Source organism: Vicia villosa, linkage group LG4 (genome assembly GCF_029867415.1).
Source record: "Vicia villosa cultivar HV-30 ecotype Madison, WI linkage group LG4, Vvil1.0, whole genome shotgun sequence".
Classification (NCBI taxonomy): domain Eukaryota; kingdom Viridiplantae; phylum Streptophyta; class Magnoliopsida; order Fabales; family Fabaceae; genus Vicia; species Vicia villosa.
Window position 1 is genome coordinate 71,721,977 of NC_081183.1, and position 6,000 is coordinate 71,727,976.

Sequence of the window (6,000 nt, forward strand, 5' to 3'; positions counted from 1 at the left end):
AACTTTTCTCGACTCTATTTGAGGAATCGGAATTTGAATCTCTGGTAAAGACAAGGTTCTATCCATGAATGATTTGGAAAGAAACAGTCAAACAAGACTTTGTACCCGTGAGGAATGAACTCAACGGGGATTTTCTCCTTTGTTTTGAGAGGAGAAACTGAAGAAACCTTCTTCCACGAGGAATGATCTCAGTGGGGAACTAGAGAAAGAAGATGTTCTTTTTGCTTATGGGTGACAATCTATTTGGAGAGATGACGCGCCCATACCTGTTTCTTTTTTCTTTTTCTCTTTTTCTTTTTTTTCTCTTTTTTTTTGGGATAGATATATCCTAAACAAGTGCTTTCGAAGCAAACATTGAAAAATGCAAGAATGCATAAATGATGCAAATATGTATGAATGATGAATGTCATGAATGTTGCATGCATGCTAACAATACTGACAGACAATGAAGTATGTACTGGAGAAGGACCGACGTCGCAATTCAACCAGATACTTGGCAAATGTTCTTCAACACGGTGTAGATAAACACGAGTGATGAATGGTGCTGCATGTTTTAAACTTCTCTGGGGAAGACAAGCATCTTTTCTTCTTCACTGGAGATGAAAGAACTTCTTCATTGGGGATAAAAGAACTTCTTCACTGGGGATAAAAGAACTTTTCCTATCATAATCTTTGATTCATCCTATGGAGATAGCTGTTGATGTTTCTTCTGTTGTTCACAAATCAAAGGAAAATTTCGCTTTTATTTTGAAAAAGAAAAGTAAATTCATTTAAAACTTTTTTTCCTTTTTTCTTTCAAAAGTGAATAACACAATTAAAGCGTCATTTTGCAAGCTAAAAGAAATTAGAGATTGCAAACAAATGGGCACAAGGCTCAAATTTATTTAATAGGATGGTAATCAGCTAAAGGCGTGATTCCACGGAGTATTTACAAAAGTTGGAAATGGTAATTATGCGGAAAAGGCTACATTGAAAGCAATAACCACTATTCTCCCTAACAACTTTGAGTTCCAACTGTGCTTGTCGCTTCAGATTGGCGATGATTTGATTGAAGATCCTTTGATGAAAAAGACTCCTCAGGTGACGAAGTATGGACTGATGCAGTTACTTTGTCATTATTCCTTAATTTTTGCCTAGATTGCCCTTTCAGGTTTTCAATCTACCAGGATGAATTTTTTCTGTTTATTGTCTCTAATTTTTGCCTGGACCGCCCTTTCGGGTTTTCAGTCCACCGAGACGCTCATTTTTGCCTAAGTCGCCCTTTGCGGGTTTTCGACTTACCGAGCTGTTCTTTTGTTCTATTTTAGACAAAGTATTTCTTGACTGCATCAGCATTCACAGGATGTGGGAGTTCATCACCATCCATGGTTGCAAGAGTCATGGCGCCGCCAGAAAATGTTCTTTTGACAACATACGGGCCTTCGTAATTAGGAGACCATTTGCCCCTAGAATCCGGTTGAAAAGACAAGATCTTTTTAAGCACGAGATCGCCTTCTCGAAATTCACGAGGTCGAACCTTTTTGTTGAAAGCTTGTTTCATCCTTGCTTGGTATAATTGTCCATGGCATAGAGCAGTCATACGTTTTTCTTCGATTAAGTTCAACCGATCGTATCTGCTTTGACACCATTCAGCCTCTGATAACTTAGTCTCCATGAGGACTCTCATTGATGGTATTTCAACTTCTACGGGGAGTACAGCTTCCATGCCGTATACTAGAGAAAAGGGAGTTGCCCCTGTTGAAGTACACATTGAAGTACGGTACCCATGCAAAGCAAATGGCAGCATTTCATGTAACACCCGTATTTAGTTAATTATTTAATTATATACATTCAAACTACTTAGAATTTAATTATTGAATTTGTGGAGTGTTGAGAATTGTTGACATGGGTTTTTATGATTAATTAGTTGATTAATTAATTGATTAAGTTGTAGAAATAATATTGAAGAAATACTAGATTTATTATATGGACTTAATTAAGTGATGGTGGTAGTAAAAGGTGGGGTGTGAATGTTAGTCCCAATAGGTTTAATGAAATTAGATTAAGATAAGGATTAGGCTAATTAGAAGAGAAAAAGTCTTGGGGAATTGGTCATGGGAAGTTGTAGAGAAGAGAGAAAATAGGAGAGAAATTCATTCCCGTTTTTCTTGCAGCATTCTCACTAAATCGAAGATCCCCGATTCGTTAACCGTTGGATCGTCACCAAATTTTGTGGGTAGGTTCGTAACACCTATATCTAACTTTTGACCGTTGGGATCTTCAAAATAAGGTCTGAGTTGTGAGATATGATCATCGCACTGTAGCTGCATATTTGGGAAAATTTTCAACTTTTGATTCTGATTAAAAGAGGCAATGGTTGGGAGCTAAGGCTAGATGGCTTCGATCGGTAGAATTGTAGAACGGACTCCAAATACAAGGTAAGGGGTGGGGTTCTAACTCTATAACCGGACTCATGATGAATGATATGTGGGGGTTAAATTCGTAGGAAATTATTCCTGATTATTTGTTGTGATTCTGTCGTGTTGATTCGATGAAATTAGTTATTGTTGTGGTGATAATTGTTGTTGTTTTATGCGATGTTGAAGGATGTTTCAGTGACGATGTATACCTCTATTTATTAGTATAGCGACGGTATAGGCTTATGCCTTGTGACGATGATGTTGTTTGTTGTGTGTGTTTGTTGCATTCATATACATATGCATTTTTGGCGACGGCCTAGATTGGCAAATTAGTGACGAAGGCTTATGCCTTGATGCCTCTGTTTAACTGGCAATTGGCGATGGGGGCTGAAGCCCTGGGTACCACATGCATGTGCAGTTGTAGAGTCTCATTGTATGTGGCATGAGTGTGATTTAATTGTGATGTGATGTGACTTGAGTTGTTAAATTGTGATAATATGGAGTTGTAATTATAAATTGTTATACTAATGACGTGTTGTGACAGGTATTGTATGGAAGATGAGAAATAGTTGTTATAACTATTAATATGTTGTTGTTATTTATTTTGTTAATTATAACTGTTCAGGTTAATTGTTATTATAAATGTAGTCTGAAAACTGTAACGTGATAATTTCGTATGATTAAATTCTAATATATTGTTTATCATGCGTTTGTTTATATTGGTAGATATCTCACCCTTTCTGAATGATGTTTCCCTACCATGGGAAATTGACAGGTACTCAAGATAGCGGTGAAAGTTTGAAGTGATTTTATGAAGTCTTTAGTTGCTGTTATTCGAGTTGGTGTCTTGCTCTGATACGTAGCACTCGGGGGGAATAAAACGATTGTTTTATTTATTATTTTGTTTGCTGAATTTTTAAGTGAATTATGTTTTAAATTGCAACTTAAAGTTACTGTGCAATGATGCTACGATTTGATTAGAATATTTATGAAGTTTGATGATTCCGCTGCGAGTTAACTATTTAATTTGAAACAAAGTGATTTTTTAATAATGATTTAATTGTCCGTTTTAAGTTACGTGCTATGTATCTATATGAAGGCAATTAAGCCATAATTGTTTTTGAATGACGAATATGTGATACCTCAAATGAATGTTGTTTGCAATTTATACTCTGATTTTTATTATAATTACCGGGTAGATTTGGGGTGTTACATTTCATGCCAGTCTTTGTAAGTGACGACCATTTTCTGGACGATTTTCTTAATGTTCTTGTTAGCAGCTTCAACGGCGCCGTTCATTTTTGGTCTGTAAGGAGAAGAGTTATGATGCTCAATCTTGAATTCCTCACATAATTCTTTCATCATCTTGTTGTTCAAGTTTGAACCATTGTCAGTAATGATCTTACTTGGAATACCATATCGGCAAATGATGTTATTCTTGATAAACCTCACAACCACTTGTCTTGTAACATTGGCATAAGATGCTGCTTCGACCCATTTGGTGAAGTAATCAATAGCCACTAAGATGAAACGATGACCGTTTGAAGCTTTCGGTTCGATCATTCCAATAATGTCGATACCCCACATGGAAAAAGGCCATGGAGATGAGAGAACGTTGAGTAGAGTCGGTGGCACATGGAACTTGTCTGCGTAGATCTGGCACTTTGTCATACCCTAATTTTTGACCCCCCCTGAGATGACATATCTTTAGGATTTTCATCAGGTCAAAGCAAGTGCCCAGAGCAGTCATCCCTTCATCTGGCATTTAATCGAGGATGTTCAAAGACAAGAAAACTCAGACAAAAGATCAATCAATAGAAAGATTAGTCTCTAATATAATCATAAGACTCAAGAGCTTCATTATTTCACCTATGATTGATTAGACACCCAGTCATCTGAGTACAGGTTTACTCAGGTCACCAGACTAGGTTTTTTTTTTAGCCTATCAAGGACTAAAATCAGGGATCACCTTTGGGAAACCCTAAAAAGCCCTAGGGGATCATTCAAAGACATCAATCATCTTCAAATAGCTCATATGACAAGATCCACTGGACATCACACCTCAATGCAAGGTCTACAGTCATTATTTTCATGTGGTCGACAATTAGGGTTTTTGACCTGATTCACCAGGATAGTTGACTTTTAATCAGGGCATGGATTCAAAACTCAAGACATGATTCAAGAACCTCTACTACCTCCATATAATCCATTTACATCACTCATTTGAGGAGAAGATCTTGATTCTACACAAAAGTCCAAATTTTCACTTTATCAGGAAAAAGTCAACTGTATGGATTCACCTTTGACTTTTAAGGTTTTTGGTCAAACCATGACTTTCAAGGATCAATATCATCAATATATGGATATTAAAGTCATTTGACCAAAGAAATTCAAAGAGATTCACCAAGGAGCAAAAAGTCGGGAATTAGGGTTTTTGAGGGCATTGTGGGAACTCAAAATTTCACCTACACAACTCAAAAAACTTCCAACATGAAAGTTGTAGATCTTGCAAAATAAAACAACATCTCACAATGGAACTTTTTTCAAAAGATCATTCATGTAAGAGTTTTGGAAATTTTGGAGTTTTAGGTCATAAACACTTAGAAAATTTTCTAAGTGTTTTAACCTAGTTTTCTTCCAACTTTGGCCTCATTTTTCACAAATTTGCCAAAGGATTCTGAAGAAACTCCAAACTAATGATTTGAAGTAGATGTTTAGGGCTTTCCAAATTGTGTTCAACCTTCTCCAAATTCATTTTGAGCTAAGAGTTATGCTTGTTCAAAGTTGGCCTCATGAAGTGAAATTATAGGTCATGTACAATTTGAAACTTTGCAATTTTGTGCATTTTGCTTCACTAAGTGATGCTACACTACCTCTAATGCATCTGAAAACATGCCATGCATCCAAATTCATCATTGCATAAGGATTAGAGAAGATTCCCAAAAACAAAGGCATGTGATTATGTAATGATTGCATTTTTGAATTTATGGCAAATGATGAATCATCAAGGAATCTTGTTCTAAGCCAATTAGAACTCTCCTATGAATCAGAAATGTTCCCTTAGATCATACAAGATCAATGGTTGGGGAAGCTAGCCCGAAAATGCATCATTGCATTTAGGATCTTTTCAAATTTTCTTCTTGGCTAAGAAACCAAACTCACTACACTAAGCAAGCTTGCTATGTTCAATTGCTCTAAGCCAATTGCCTATAAATAGAGGCCTCTTTCTCATTCAGAAAACACACCAAAGCAACCATATTCCTTGCTTTCTCTTTCTCTTCTCATGCTTATTGTTTTTCAAAGTTCTTTGGCAAGAAGAATCGTTTTCTTCAAACCAGAGCTTATCTTTGGAAAGTAAGCATTCTAACATCTCAAGGGAGATCATTTGAGGTGATCCAAGCACCTGGATCACTTCTGTAAGTGGAGGAACGCCATTGTTGCTCTCACTTTGGAGCTGTTGCAGTTGGAGGTCCATAGAGCAATTCAGAAGGTTTCCAATAAAGCCAAGCATCCAGGCACGTTCCATAGGAGGTAGTGAAGCTGTTCAGATGGCTGCAGCTCATCTGTAACTCAAGAATCATCACTATCCATGTTCACTTGA